This window comes from Ornithorhynchus anatinus, chromosome X3 (genome assembly GCF_004115215.2).
Source record: "Ornithorhynchus anatinus isolate Pmale09 chromosome X3, mOrnAna1.pri.v4, whole genome shotgun sequence".
Taxonomy (NCBI): domain Eukaryota; kingdom Metazoa; phylum Chordata; class Mammalia; order Monotremata; family Ornithorhynchidae; genus Ornithorhynchus; species Ornithorhynchus anatinus.
The window spans coordinates 23,819,009-23,835,656 of NC_041751.1; the positions used below are offsets into that span (position 1 = coordinate 23,819,009).

Genomic DNA, 16,648 nt, shown 5'->3' on the forward strand with positions numbered 1-16,648 from the left:
TCACACAAGAAATCAGTGACAGAACTGGGATTAGAACAGAGATCCTCAGCAATCGCATGCTCTTTCCACCAGGTCATCCTACTTCCCCAAATGCCCAAAAGAAAGCTTCTTGAAGGAGTACCAGAGGGGTGCCAAGCACTGTTCTAAGAGTTGGAGTAGATAAAAGGTAATCAGGTTGTCCCACGTGGGGCTCACAGTCTTCATCCCCATTTTACAGATGAGGGCACTGAGTGCCAGAGAAGTTAAGTGACTTGCCCAAGGTCACACAGCAGACAAGTGGTGGAGTCGGAATTAGAACCCACGACCTCCGACTCTCAAGCCTGTGGCCATGCTTCTCACGCTGCTTATGGTGTAGTGTCTTTGTGGACTCCCCACATCATGAATTGAGGGTATGAATCTCTCATGACCATACCTCCAAGGCACTCCGGAGGAGGATCTGGTGATTTGTTCCCTCATCTTTGCTTGTTTTCAGGCAGCTAAGACTTTGAACTGTAACTGCTCATGAAATATTATTACACTCACCAAGCTGTAGCTTACCACTCCTGTTGTTGGGACAGCCATAATTTAAACAGCCCCACTCTGCCACAGGCTGCAACTGAATACATAAAAAGTTTCTCTCACCTAATTGGAACAGGTATGTTATTAAACTAGTTTGATGACATACAGAAAAAAAAAATTACAGGGAAGTCAGAATACATGTGGGACTGCTAGTCTAGATGAATTTGGCATAGAGTTCTACCCTCAGTAAACACTGTTGATTAATTAGAAACTGTGGGCAAAATGGGGGGGGGGGGGCAGAAAGAAGACTGAGGAGAGGACAGAGAGAAGGAAAATGGGAGAAAAGGAGGAAAGGTTTAAAGGGGAAAGTGGAAAAAAGAAAGAGGGAGGAAAAAACCTCCGGTCATTGCCCATCCACCTCTGCATCAAAAACTCCTCACTACTGGCTTTAAAGCACTCCACCACCTTGCCCCCTCCTACCTCACCTCGCTACTCTGATTCAACAACCCAGCCTGCACACCTCGCTCCTCTAATGCTAACCTGCTCACTGGGCCTCCATCTCACCTATCTCACTGCCGACCCTTAGTCCGCATCCTGCCTCTGGCCTGGAATGCTCTCCCTCCTCAAATATGACAGACACTCTTCCCCCCACTTCAAAGCCTTATGAAAGGTGCACCTCCTCCAAGAGGCCTTCCCAGATTAAGCCCCTCCTTTCCTCTTCTCCTACTCCCTTCTGCACCACCCTGACTTACTCCCTTTTTTCTTCCCCCCTCCCAGCCCCATAGCACTTATGTACATATCTATAATTTATTTGTATTGATGTGTGTCTCTCCCTTCCACCCCCACCCCAAGCTCACTGTGGGCAGGGAATGTGTCAGTTTATTGCTGTACTGTATTCTCCCAAGTGCTTAGTACAGTGCTCTGCACATAGTAAGTGGTCAGTAAATACAATTGAATGACTGAAAAGGCCAAAGGAAGAGAAGGGGAGGGGTGTGAGGAGCAGGGGAAGCATTATGATGGCCAGTTGTCCAGTTTTAGTAACCCAGTTTTAGTTTAGTTTGCAGCTGTTCTTTTCCCTGTCCAGTACAGAAGTTGGATTGCATGCTTTCATGTCTGGTAATTTGATTTTCAGTGCCCTGCATCCCTTCACAGTACTCAGAACTGGGGCCCATGTCTGCAAGGACCTGGGAGGGGAATGAAAAGGCCCTGGAGAAATCTGTGGGGAAGAGGGGAGGGTGTCAAGGATTCTCCTAGAAAAAAATACTGGGGTGAGTAATTGTACTTCTGCAAAAAGGTGTGTTTGATGCCGTCATGTTGCACTGTGTGCCCAGTGACTCACATCCGATTCATTCATTCATTCAATCATATTTATTAAGTGCTTACTGTGTGCAGAGCTCTGCACTAAGTACTTGGGAAAGAGCAATACAACAATAAACAGTGTCAATCCCTGCCCACAATGAGCTCATAATAATAATAATAATAATAATGTTGGTATTTGTTAAGCGCTTACTATGTGCCAAGCACCATTCTAAGCGCTGGGGTAGACACAGGGGAATCAGGTTGTCCCACGTGGGGCTCACAGTCTTCATCCCCATTTTACAGATGAGGTAACTGAGGCACCGAGAAGTTAAGTGACTCGCCCAAAGTCACACAGCTGACGAGTGGCCGAGCCGGGATTCGAACCCCTGACCTCTGACTCCAAAGCCCGGGCTCTTTCCACTGAGCCGCGCTGCTTCTCATGCTCATGGTCTAGAGGTGGGGAGACAGACAATACAAATAAATAAAATAACAGATACTTATCCAGGAGATAAGTGCTGTGGAGCTGGGGGGGGGGGGCGGGGGAGAGCAAAAGGAACAAGTCAGAGTGATGCAGAAGGGAGTGGGAGATGAGGAAAAGTGAGGCTTGGTCTGGGAAGGCCTCTTGGAGGAGATGTGCCTTCAATAAGGCTTTGGAGTGGGAAGGGAGCTGGGGGGATGGAGGGAGAGTAATAGGTGTATCCCTCTCTGATATTCATAAAAACTGACATTGGCCATTCTAATAATAATGATAATAGGGGTATTTGTTAAATTCATTCAATCATATTTATTGAGAGCTTACTGTTTGCAGAGCACTGTACTAAGCTATTTATCTGTTTTGATGGTATTGATGCCTGTTTACTTGTTTTGGGTTTTTTTGTTGTCTGTCTCCCACTTCTAGACTGTGAGCACGTTGTTGGGTAGGGATCGGATCGTCTCTGTCTGTTGCCAAACTGTACTTTCCAAGCACTTAGTACTGTGCTGTGCACAGAGGAGGCGCTCAATAAATATGGTTGAATGAAAGCGCTTGGAAAGTACAATTCGGCAACAGATAGGGACAGTCCCTACCCAACAATGGGCTCACAGTCTAGAAGGGGGGATGCTCACTATGTTAAATGTTCACTATGTTCTAGTTGCTGGAATAGATACAAAATAATCAAGTCTGAAAGAGTCCCTGAGACCCACTTGGGGCTCCGAGTCTAAGGGGAGGGGAAACAGGTATTGAATCCCTATTTTTCAGTTGAGGAAAAAGGTAGCTAGAAGTGAAGTGACTTGCCTAAGTTTTCACAGCAGCAGACAAGGGGTGGAGCTGGGTTTAGAACAGGTCCTCTGATTCCCAGGCCCACGCTCTTTCCACTAAGCCATGCTGCTTCCTCTTCTTCCTCCTCCACAGCATCTGTCTGGCAGGCCCAGCAGAGACATGGCCCAAGACAGGGAAGAATATCCAGGTCCAGCACCACTGAGTTTGGTCTTGACCCCAAAGTCAATACAGGCCCTGGGTCACAGAACTGTCAGGGCTGCCATAGGCATCCTTCCTTGACTTCCCCTTCAATTCCTTCCTCTCCTACAAAGGGAAGGAGACATGCTGATCTGGGCATTTTTTTCCCTCCCATCGTGACTCCTCCCACCGGCCCCCCACCGCAAAAAAAAAACCCCAAAAACACCTGAAATACACACACTTCTTATCCCACCATTTCTTTTCTTTAGCTTCTTCAGGACTCAGAGAGCAGGGAACACCACAAAATCTTGTATTTCCCATCTAAATCGGACATCTGGTCTCCTTAATTCAGATTCATTTTAGAAGATAACCAGAGAAAAGGAATGAACCCATCACGAAACCATTCTGTTTTATCCCAGAAAGATTTGACTCACCTCTTCCAGGAAGTGAAGGGAATAAGAATTTCCTCTCTGGAACCAAAGTCTTCCTCCAAACCTTGAGCTGGCTTTCAACTCCCTTATTATGTTTAAGGGGAAAACTAGAAACCATAAAGCAATCATGCCCTTGCCTCTAAATAACTATGGTAATTGATCCTCTTTCTAGGATCCTCCTTACCCTCCCTTCAGCAATTCCTGTCTTTATTCCCTTTGCATCCATTCACAGCGAAGAGGGACTTTGATCGAGAAAAATGTTGCTACAGACTGTGAATTTCTCAATTTTCTTGTAGTCAGAGATGCAATTTTGATGTGATTTAGTTTCTGCTTCTGAAGAAATTTTACAACAGAAAGCCACTATAATAATTTCTTAAACTGTTTTGGCAGGATGCCAGTGTCCCTATAACTATCTCAGGGTACAGTTTATCATTTTTTCACAGGGAAACCTCAGTTTTCCTGGCAGTACTAATCTAGTTTTCTTCCTACCTCTCTGATCACTTCACAGTTCCTTTCTTGGCTCCTCCTTTGCCTTTCATCCTCATATGGCAGGTGTCCCCCAAAGCAATGTTTGGGTTCCTCTGCTCTTCTCAATCTTAAACTCACTTATTATGGTATTTCAATCAATTATATGTATTGAACAGATACTGTGTGCAGAATATCATACTAAGTGCTTTGGAGAGTACAATATAAACATTCCCTGCCCGTAATGAGCTTACAATCTAGTGAGAAAGAAAGACATTAATATAAATAGATAAATTATCACAAATATGTACTTAAGTGCTAAGGGGCTGAGTGAGGGATGAATGAAAGATGCAAATCCTAATGACACAGAAGGGAGTGGGAGAAGAGGAAATGAGGGCTTAGTCAGGGAAAGCCTCTTGGAAGAGGCATGTTTTTAATAAGGTTTTGAAGGTGGGGAGAGTGAATATCTGTTGGATATGAAGAAGGAGGGAGTTCCAGGCCAGAGGCAGGAAGTGGGTGAGGAACTGGCAGCAAGTTAGACCAGATTGAGGTACAGTGAGTAGGTTGGCATTATAGAAGCAAAGTGCCCGGTCTGAGTTGTAGTGGGAAATCAGGGAGTTAAGGTAGGAGGTGGCAAGGTGATTGAGTGCTTTAAAGCCTATGGTAAGGAGTGCCTGTTTGATGCAGAGATAGATAGGCAACCACTGGAGGAGTGGGGAACATGGATTGAATGATTTTGGACAAAAATGATCCAGGCAGCAGCGTGAAGTACAGACTGGAGTGGGGAGAAACAGGAGGCAGGGAGGTCAGCAAGGAGGCTGATAGATAAATCAAGGAGGGATAGGATAAGTGCTTGGATTAACATGGTAGCATTTTGTGGAGAGGAAAGGGAGGATTTAGAGATGTTGTGAAGGTTGAACTGACAAGATTTGGTGACATTAGTTATGTGGGTTGAATGAGAGAGATGAGTCGGGGATAATGGCAACCCATCAGTCAATTCTAGCACTTATGAACTTGTTCATACCCATTCTCTTCACTCTTGTGCGCATGTTTATTCAAAGTTCCTTGTGGGCAGGAAACATGTCACTTCATTATTTCAGTCCCTAGTCCAGTGCACCACATCCAAGCGGGCTATTACTACTACTAAAACTGTACATTCCATTATTTATTTTGACTACTATAATATTTGTAATTTGTCTATCCTATTAGAGTGTAAGTTTCTTGTGGGCAAAACCCTGTTATTTTGTTATTCTGTACTTCTTAAGTACCAAATGTAGCACTAAAAAAAATACTGCTACTGAATTCTTAGCTTTTTTTTTTGAAAAATGTCAAGGAATTTAGGAATCATTATCCCTTAGGGAAGCATTATTCACCACCAAGTTGTGGGAAGATTTTCACAGCCACCAATTATCGTGTATCTAGTGTCGTGTATCTAGTTCTTGGCACACAGATGCTAGTACCATTATTATTATTCACTTAAATATCAAGAATATTGTCCTCTTGAGCTGGTGAATGGAGCCCCATTTTGTTCAGGCCACGGTTTGGGCATCTCTGTTTCCCCATCTACCAAATGTCAATACCTGGAAATAAATTTTTTCAAGGAAATTCCTCCACTTGGGGATTTGCTAAAAAAACCAAACCTACTGCCAACCTCCCCTTTTGGAAAATGGGGGCTTTCACCTCAACTACCTGATAGTGGTTCTTTTGAGCTCCTTGATGGTTTTCACTACTTGTGAACAGGATGAAAAAAAAAAAGTTACCCCCATATGTCATTTTACTTCTCTCCCTCTGTTCAGCGTTTAACGTTTGCAAGGGACTTAACATTCATGTATATGTTGGTCCTCGCAACAGCTTGAGGTGTAGGTGGCTGCCAGTTGTCATTCTTTTTCTACAAAGACTTTGCAGACAAGGATGGAACTTGACTGGAAAGAAAACTTGCTCCAGCAAATGATGTAACTTTCCTTTATTAAGAAGAGCAAACTGTTTTTTCTTCAGCTACAAACCAAATAGAAACAAATCTTTGTGAAGAGTAATTGGAGGTTTGATCTCCATGGTCTTCCTAGATTTCTATAGACTTTGGGAACAGTTTCATCACTTCTGGTTAACCGATGATCCCCAGAATAAACACCACCCCTATTAGAGAGGTGATGGAAATCAACCTACTTTTCCTTAGCCACCTATCCTATCATAGCTTTGCTCTTCATCTTCTTGTCATCCTTCCCCCATTAAATGCCATCTCCCTCACTGGTTTCATTTCTGAATTGTTGGAAGGTTCGTTCTCATGTTTACTGCGGGGAAGTTGGCAGCGGTAAACCACTTCTGTACTTTTACCAAGGAAACTCTACGGATACACTACCAGAACGATTGCAGATGGAGGTGGGGCGTTCTGGGACAGATGTGTCCATGGAGTTGCTTTGGGTCACAAACGACTCGACGGCATAAGACCAGACAAGTTTGGATGGAGAGACGAGGGTGGATTTTAGCAATGCTGTGGAGGTAGAACTGAGAGGATGTTTAGTACAGTGCTTTGAACATGATAGGCACTCAGTAAATACCACCCTGCACACAGTAAGTGCCCAATAAATACCATTGTTTGATGACTGACCGACCAGGACTCCTAACCTTAGCAAACCTCCACACATCCCTTCTTTCATACACTACCCTTCTCTCTCCTCTTCCTCTCTACACTTTATACCTACAACCATTAACTTCCCACTCAGACAGAACCGGTCTGAGTCAAAGGGTGGGTCCCATCTGTTACTGGCTTAATCTGACAGTTCTGTCATAGGCTAAACCCCACCTAACTTTCCTGAATGAATCCTCAGGGTTATCGACAGGTGAGGAAGCCTCTCTGACCAGATCTAGCCCTCTCTGATTCTCCACAGGATTACCTCTGGGTTTCCAGCTGACCAGAAACCATGAAAAAGTTGTTCATTTGCCAGCGATTTTTCCGGTCTTGGCTGGGGAACCTAAAAATTCCCCAGAGCCCCAAGATTTTGGTGATCTGTGGCATAGTGAATCCTGGACACTTGAAGCCGGACTGAAGTTACACGTGAGTTTTGTATTGTTCACAGCTCTTGTATAATGATGGCAGTGATCTGAAAGATTTCTCTCTTTCCACTGCCCACCCCGCCCGCTCCGCTCCTCTGCCGCCCACCTCCTCACCGTCCCCCGTTCTCGCCTATCCCGCCGTCGACCCCTGGACCACGTCCTCCCGCGGTCCTGGAATGCCCTCCCTCCTCACCTCCGCCAAACTGATTCTCTTCCCCTCTTCAAAACCCTACTTACAGCTCACCTCCTCCAAGAGGCCTTCCCAGACTGAGCTCCCCTTCTCCCTCTACTCCCTCTACCCACCCCCCTTCACCTCTCCGCAGCGAAACCCTCTTCTCCCCCCATCTCCCTCCGCTCCTCCCCCTCTCCCTTCCCATCCCCTCAGCACTGTACTCGTCTGCTCAACTGTGTATATTTTCATTACCCTATTTATTTTGTTAATGAAATGTACATCGCCTTGATTCTATTTATTTGCTGTTGTTTTAATGAGATGTTCATCCCCTCGATTCTATTTATTGCTATTGTTCTCGTCTGTCCGTCTCCCCCGATAAGACTGTAAACCCGTCAAAGGGCAGCGACTGTCTCTATCTGTTACCGATTTGTAACATTCCAAGTGCTTAGTACAGTGCTCTGCACATAGTAAGCGCTCAATAAATACTGTTGAATGAATGAAAGCAAATGTAACAAGCATTCTTGCCAAGGGGGTTGGGGGTTTTGCTGCTATCCAGAGGCTAAACCGAGCTGTTACCCGGCTGCTTCCAGAAAACTCCTGATTTGCATGTCACCCTAGGATTTGTATGCTATCTTCCTACTAAGGTATTTGGATAACAAATGCCAAGTTGGGTCACCTGCTCCTCTGGCTCTCAGAGAATGACTGCTGGTGCAGAAAATGCAGGCACAATGAAATGAAGAAAACAAAGTTCACCACGAGTTTAAAGTATGATTCACACCCTCAGAGGCTCTGATGGGTCAATAACATCCCTAATCCGAGCTCAGAGAAGATCATATTGATTTTGTCATTTTGTCTCTGGGGACCAGGAACCATTCAACCACTTGAACTTGAATACTGGGTCCCTTTTCTAGAACTTCCTTTTTTCCCCTCTGAAAAGGGCTTTAAAAAAAGAAGCACACTGGGGGAGAATGGGGCTGTAATTTTTGTGTCAGCTGCTTTCTAAGATGTCTTTTCATACCTAAACTATGTCAGAAGCCATCTTAATTCGACCCTGGAATGTATCCAGTTAGGGAGGTTGGCATGTGATGACAGAGGCATTCAAGTCAGCCTCGGGTAAGCCCGGTAATTAATACAGCAACACCATTTGGTGGGGCTCAGGGCACTGGGCTTCCTTGACTTTCAGAAAAAGCTCCCAAAACAGTTATTTTCAAACCAAAATGTCACCCCCTGCAGATAGCACAAACACAACTCTACTGCTTCATATTCTGACAGTGAGTTTTCTTCTCACTTGAGCCTCTTTCTCACCCTCCTCCTAGAAAGTGCTGAAGAATACATTCTCTGGCCTTTTATCTTCTAGGTGCGGCACAGTCTCTAAATTTCAACCTTGTAAAAATAATGATCGTAACACTACTTTGTGTTTACTTAGCACTTTTCAGGTAGGTGCTCAGAACTTGCCACAGAGATTAACCCCTCTCACCTCACAAGAGTCCCTTGAAGTAATGACAAGTGCACCCCTGTGTAACTGCTGGTGAGATATTCGATTCCAAGAACCACAGTTCTTTTAGGAGACCTCGTACAGTGAAGCTCTGAAGTGTTTAATGTCCTCAATTGGACAATGACTTCATGATGATTGCCAAGAAAGAAAACATTTTGCTGATCCCGTTTTAAGTTGTAGCTTGGCAAAACATTCCATTTCAGGGCCTGCAAATTGAATAATAAGATATAAATAATTATTATGCTGCTGCTGATGGTGACATTTGATAAGCTCTTACTATGAGTCAAGCACTGTTCAAAGTGCTGGGGTAGATACAAGTTAAACAGGGCTGGCATAGTCCCTGTCCCACATGGGACTCACAGTCTAAGTAAAAGGGAGGACAGGTATTGAATTTCCAATTTATGGAGGGGAAAACAGACACAGATACATTTAATGACTTGCCAAAGGTCACACAGCAGGCAAGTGGTGGAACTGGGATTAGAACCCAGATCCTCTGACTCTCTCACCTGTTCTCTTTCCATTAGGCTTTAGAGCAGTCACCTTGCCCCCTCCTACCTTACTTCCCTGATTTCCTACTACGACCCAGCCTACACACTTTGCCCATCTAATGACGACCTACTCACTGTACCCCTCAATCTCATCCATCAGGCCGCCGACCTCTCGCCCAGTAATAATAATGTTGGTATTTGTTAAGCGCTTACTATGTGCAGAGCACTGTTCTAAGCGCTGGGGTAGATACAGGGTAATCAGATTGTCCGACGTGAGGCTCACAGTCTTAATCCCCATTTTACAGATGAGGTCACTGAGGCACAGAATTTAAGTGACTTGCCCACAGTCACACAGCTGACAAGTGGCAGCGCGGGGATTTGAACCCATGACCTCTGACTCCCAAGCCCGTGCTCTTTCCACTGAGCCACGCTGCTCCTCTCCCCAAGTCCAGCCTGAGCCTGAAATGCCCTCTCTCCGACAGTTACTCTCCCCCACCTTCCAAGCCTTATTATAGGCACATCTCTTCCAAGACTCCTTCTCTGACTATGCTTTCATTTCCTCTTCTCCCTTTCCCTTCTGCAGTCGCCTTACAGTGTGATTTGCACCCTTTCTTCACCCCTCCCTCAACCTCATAGCACTTATGTACAGATCCATAATTTAATCTATTTATATTCATGTCGGTCCCCACCTCTAGACTGTAAGCTTGTTGTGGGCAGGGAACGTGTTTACCAACTGTTACATTGTACTCTCCCAAGTGCTTAGTACAGTACTCTGTACACAGTAAGCCCTCAATAATATGATAGATGAATTATGCTCTCAGTGGTGTCTTTGAATATAAAGGACAACTCTATATTTAAAAGTGCAAATCCCAGGCCCTGGAACCAGGGCAAGGGCTGAGGGACCTGGAGAATTGGATTATTAGTGCAGTTTAGCGCTCAATAAATAGGAATGAATAAATGAATGAACCGTAAAGGATAAATTTCAAAAATCTGGTAACTGGTTTACAAATCCTTTAGTAGAAACTTGAGGGATCTTCAAAACTATAGGGCATTCCCCTCATTGGTCCATCCAGGTCTTCTCCCCTGTCCTTCCCTTCCTTCCACGCATCTGTGTCTGTATCTCATTTCAGCCCAACTGTCTTTATTAGCCTGTATAGTCCATAACCCTATTGGGAAAGAATTAGCCTGGAGCCTCAATTCTGTCTTGTGTTTTCTCGGTCTTCCGATTTTTTTTTTTTTATGGCATTCATTGAGCAATATCTTTGTACCAAGTACTATGTTATGAGCCAAGGTAGACATGAGATAATTAGATCAGAGACAGTCCCTGTCTTACACGGGGCTCACCCTCTAAGAGGGGAGGGAATTAGAGCAGGTATTTTATCCCCATTTTACAGATGAAGAAACTGAGGCACAGAATTTAAGTGACTTGCCCAAAGTCATGCAGCCGGCAAGTAGGAGGGCCAGGGCATCTTCCTCTCCTTAGAGATCCCGGGCCTAGGAAAGAGCCCGGGCTTGGGAGTCAGAGTTCATGGGTTCGAATCCCGGCTCTGCCACTTGTCAGCTGCGTGACTGTGGGCAAGTCACTTCACTTCTCTGTGCCTCAGTTCCCTCATCTGTAAAATGGGGATCAACTGTGAGTCTCACGTGGGACAACCTGATTACCCTGTATCTACCCCAGCGCTTAGAACAGTGCTCTGCACATAGTAAGCACTTAACAAATACCAACATCATCATCATCATCATCATCAACTCAACTGGAAAAGGGGATCACCCGAAGGGATCAGTCACATTTCCATCAATCATATTTATTGAGTACTTACTGTTTACAAAGCACTGAACGAAGCGCTTGGTACAGGAGAAGATAATAGAGTTGGTTGACATGTTTCCTGCCCACAGTGAGCTTACAGTCTAGTGGGGGAGACAGACGTTAATATGAATAAGGCTCAGAAAACTAAGCTAACATTGCCTTTTGAGGCTTCAAAAAAGCATCCTCAACCCCAATCCCAGCATCTGTGCCTTATTGACAATTTAGTTTGCCCAACCAAAGCTTTGTTTATTTTGCTCTGTTACTTGATTGGTCAAAGAGAGGTGGCTTCTCTAATGAAGGGCTTAGTATAGTGCCTGGAACATAGTAAGAGTTTAACAAATACCTTAAAAAGAGTTGCCGAACATGGAGCCACAGGGGCCCAGCCTGATCCAAATCAGAGGGCTGTGAAGGCAGGTGAGATGGGAGGGTGGAGGGGAGGGGAGGGGAGATTTGGTGGTGTGATGAGCTTAACATCTGAAAGTTACTCTCAGCCTTTGATAGTGGCCTCCAAGAGTATACCCACTCCATGGGGATTAAGGAGGAGGGAATTCCAAGAAGAGGAGGCTGTGAAAAGCAGGGGCATGTAGTGTGCATGATAACTCTAACGAGGAATCTGAATTTGAATATCAAGAATAATTTTTCCTTCTCTGTCTTTTCCCTCAGCATCAGTTAAGGTAAAACATCTAATTTAGGGTCAGAGATCAGAAAGAGGGACTTTCAAGGCCAGCCTCTGCCTCCTTGCATTTGATGCTCGTGGTTAATGAAATCTCTGTGGTCTGGTGTGTCTGTCTGTGCCTCATTAGTTTTTGCGGTCTCGGTGAGAAGCCTGCTTGGGGACTCATTAGTGACAATCAGCATTATGAGTGACTTGTTCCTAATTTGTTCCCAAAGCATATTAGCTCATTCCATGGTTATTATTTTTCTGAGAATCACAATATGAAAATGGGGAAAACAATCCAACCTGCTGCCTTCTTGGTGGCGTGTGAGGTTCCAGATTTAATGGGAAAGATTGATGAGATTAGTTGTGGAGTCCCATGACTAGAAAGGAATTTTCTTCCCTTTTTTCCCCCACCTTTGAGATCCATGAGAAATGCCAAAAAAAAGGAAGGGAGGAGCAGTAAGAGCTAAACCTGAGCTGCCATCGTGCTAGAGGGAGGGGCCAAAATCAGATTGCCATTTTTACTGAAGACGATTCCCAAAGAAGAAAGCAGCTGATGGCAGGCAAAACTATCCAAGATGCCTGAGGATCAGGAGATCAAGGGTTCTAATCTCTGCCCTCAGTGTGGGTGATTTACAGCTAAAATTCCTTGGGGCTTGGCTGGGTTCAGCTGCTTTCACCTATTCCTGTGAAATTCAAGAGCAGCCATCCAGCCTTCTCTCACAGGGACGTTCCATACTCGGGATTGCATTTGGGCATTTTCACCCCAAGACCAATAACTTTCTAATCTAACTCTCTTTCCTGTTTCCAGTGATGATCCGTCATCAAGACACATTGTTTGAATCCCGTTTGCTCTTTTTTCTGGTCTTTAGCTAAAAAGTTAGCCTTAACTTTATATTCAGAGCTATGAAGTGTCCCCACTATATTTTTTCTGTTGCCACTGTAACCTTCCAACTGCAAAAAAAAAACAACCCCAAAAACCATACAATAATTGCATTCATGAATCCCAAAGGTCATTTTTCTTTTCTCTCTAGACCGTGTGCTCTTTGTGGACAAGGAACATGTCCACAAACTATTAAATTGTATTCTCTCAAGTGCTTCGTACAGTGCTCTGCATTCAGTAAGTGTTCAATAACTGTGAATGTTTGAGAGATTGATTTTGATGGACCTGCTAGGAAAATCTAACTCAGTGCTCTTTTGCTGAGATGCACCAAAGTTAGAGCTTTTGGAGAGAATCTGGCTGCTTTTCTTTGTCCTGCATGTGTGGGCTGTAGTCCCTTGTAGAACTCTGCTTTGCTCTAAAATGGCTTTCTCGTACTGAGAGATTCTTTAGTTTGTCTTTTTCCCCCCTTAATGAGTCCCTCTGCCCCAAAGGCAAGCTGGCAAGAATGACTCGATCCAGCAATAAACCAGTGGCTTTGATTGAGCCGAGCACTGTGTGCAGAGCACTGTACCATGTGCTTGGGAGAGTACTGTACAAAGGAGTTGGTAGACCCAGTCCCTCTCCTCAAGGAGCTTTCAATCTCGTCAGGGAGACAGACATTAAAATGAATTTCAAGTAGGTGAAGCAAGAATGAAAAATAAACTCTTTTTTGATGGGGGAGAAAGACTTACCTTAGGTTTAATCCCCGTTGCTATACATCACAGTACAAGCACCTGTGCAACAGGGATCCATTGCAGCTGGTCATGAACAACACCATGCTGCTTAAGACTTGCAAATCCTTGATGATGATGCCAATAATGATGGTATTTCAGTCAGTCAATCATTTATTGAGTGCTTACTGAGTGCAGAGCACTGTACTCTTAAAAGCTTGGGAAAGTACAACAATAAACGGACACATTCCCTGTCCAAAACAAATTTACAGTCTAGTGGGGGAGGCAAAAATTAAGGAAAACATGTTGTAATATTCACTGGTTCCACTGCCATGTGCAAGTTCATCTGTGCACAAGGAGCTTTTTTTTTTCCCCAATGGTATAAAGTGCTTACTATGTAGCAGGCATTTCTGGGGAAGCAGCGTGGCTCAGGGGGAAGAGCATGGGCTTTAGGAGTCAGAGGTCATGGGTTCTAATCCCAGCTCTGCCACCTGTGAGCTGTGTGACTTTGGGCAAGTCACTTCACTTCTCGGTGCCTCAGTTACCTCATCTGTAAAATGGGGATTAAGACTGTGAGTCTCACGTGGGACAACCTGATTGCTCTGTATCTACCCCAGCACTTAGAACAGTGCTTGGCACATAATAAGCACTTAACAAATTCCAAAATTATTATTATTATTTCTCTGGTAACTCAGCATGCCAAGTCCAAACAGTCTTGCGTTGTCAGAAGAACATCTAATTCCCTAATCACCTCCTACCTAAAACGCTTATTGAAAGCATACGTATGGCAGACCCGAGGGTACCTCTCCATTCATTCAGTCATATTTATTGAGCGCTTATTGTGTGCAGAGCACTGTACTAAGTGCCTGGAAAGTACAATTCAGCAACAGAGAGATACAATCCCTACCCAACAACAGGCTCACAGTCTAGAAGGGGCGAGAGAGACATCAAAACAAGAAAACAGGCAGACTCATCTGAAAGACTAGAAGGGGAATCAGAGGGAGGGAGGGCAGAGGGTGGCCAGAAACCCTACTAATTCACCACTAAGTGCTGTGGTCCCAGACTTTACTCTGTTTTCTCCCACCTGGGGTGAAGCTGAGCTGGATCAAGGAAAGCAAACTCCTCTTCCTGTTTAACAGAGAGGTCAGTTCTGGACTGCCCTCTTTTTTTGTTTCAGTTTGCTCCCTAACACCCTGGTGTTCTGTCCAAAAGACCTGGGGAAGAGCCCTGGGCAGTTAGGGTGTGAATGAAACGCTCGATTTAAAATGTTGAATTTCATAATGATAATAGTGGTATTTGTTAAGTGCTTACTATGTACCAGGTACTGTACTAAGTCCCGGGGTAGATATAAGATAATCGAGGGACACAGTCCCTGTCCCACATAGGGCTCACAGTCTCAATCCCCATTTTACAGATGAGGGAACCGAGGCACAGAGAAATGAAGTGCCTTGCCCAAAGTCACACAGCAGACGTATGGAGGAGCTGGGATCAAAACCCGGGTCCTCTGACTCCTAAACCCCTGCTCTTTTGTCTGCAAAATCCTCAACTTTGGGGTGCTGGTGGGCTGGAAAATGTTATTTCTCTCTAGCATCCTAATTACAGCTGAGTCAGTGCATTTCTGTTAATGGTTTCCAGATTTACATTTGGATGGCAGCAGCATTGTTCTGAGCAGGCTGATCATAAATCATGAAATGAGGTAAGATCATAAAGGTTCTCACTCCTACCAAGACTGCGAGCCCCATGCAGAATGGGGACTGGGTCCAACCAAATTAACTCATACCTACCACGGTGCTTAGAACAATGTTTGACACATAGTAAGCACATAAATACTGTTAAAAAAAATTAGAGGAGCCATCCAGTGGAGGCCTTTAAAATTTCCATGGCTATGAACAGCAGTATTCAAACACCAAAGGCAATTTTGACAGCCAATAAGTCATCAAAATACTCAAGTACGAGCAAATTAACATGAGGAAGAACAATTTCCTTTCAGATTGTTCTGAGAATGATTGAGAACTAATTAAACCTTGAGAAATTCCATTCACCAAAAGAGTAGGCAAACTGACAGTTCGGCAAGTAGGACACAAACCAAAGAGAAAGAAAAGAGAAACAAAGAAAATTCCTTTCTCCATTTATCTAAGCATTCAAATATTGTCTCAGCCAAGTCTCCATTATCCTGGGATCAGTTATCCAGTTAATGGATACAACTTAAACTCCTTGAGGGCCCGGATCATGTCTACTTGCTCTATTATATTCTCCCAAGCCTTCAGTTGAGTGCTTTGCAGAAAGCAAGCCTCAATAAATACTATTGTTAGATTGTTTGACTGTCCCTCTTCCCTCATGCCCTGACCCCACTCTAGTCTTCTTCTTCTTCCTTCTAATCCTTCTCCTATTTATTGCTGAGTTGCAGGTTTCCCATTCTCCCAGTTGTTCTAGGTTTTATTGTTCCTTATCACATATAGTTTCAGGCTGGAGTAAACTTGGCTATTTCGAGAAGTATCTCACAGTAAAATTTGAAAGCATGTGCTGAAAATCTGGCAGGTTTCTTATTTTGTTTTTTTTTCCTGCCTTGTCCCCCAAGTAATTTCCTGCTGAGTTAGGTTAAAATGTGGTGGTCAAATGGAATCTTTTGGAGGTGGACCACTGAGTCTTCTGGGTTTGATAAATTAGAGCAGCAGCAAATCAAATCTCCTGTTGTTGTTTATGCATGGTTTTTCTTTATAATCCTATTAAATCCCCACTCTGGGGCACTAAATTCAGTTAGTATTCCTCCTGGTGTTAGTAAGGCTTTTAAACGCTGAATGGCTTCTCTGTCTGTTTTGTGTATTTTTTCACTCCCCCACCCCCCCACAAAGTTTTGGATAAGTCACAGGATGAGGACACCTCCATTAAGCTCTAGAGGCAGAGTCACAGGGCCCTCTCTGAGCTTGGGAGGGTCTGAAAGCCTGATCTTGGCAGAGGATCACAACACAGGCAGCCCTAGCCTTCTAACAAGGATGATGTGTTTTGGGTTGTGACACTGAAGGTCTTTAAGTTCCTGGGTTTGATAGGCTTCATCTTTCACCTTTCCCCACAGTGGATGATTTATAAGGATATTTATTCTCTTTATTTGCTAAAGGGCCGGCCAACAGCATCCCTGGATGAGTAGTTTTTCAGGGTTAGAGGAAAGGGGTTAGAGTAAGTTCTTTAACTGTCAGAAAGCAGAGGGAGGGGTAGGGTGCGGCCTTATAAAGAATCAGCCATCATGCGATTTACGTTT

General features: G+C 44.4%; 1 long non-coding RNA gene across 1 annotated transcript in view; it reads right to left on the reverse strand.

Moving 5' to 3' along the window:
• Positions 1-3,126: 3,126 nt before the first annotated feature.
• LOC114807671 overlaps positions 3,127-16,648 on the reverse strand; it is a 42,468-nt gene continuing 28,946 nt past the window's right edge. Inside the window, exons 2-3 of the long non-coding RNA XR_003755740.2 lie at positions 8,829-9,052; positions 3,127-3,358 (exon numbers count right to left, since the gene is read on the reverse strand). This is a non-coding gene — a long non-coding RNA (uncharacterized LOC114807671). The remainder of the gene's footprint in view (positions 3,359-8,828; positions 9,053-16,648) is intronic.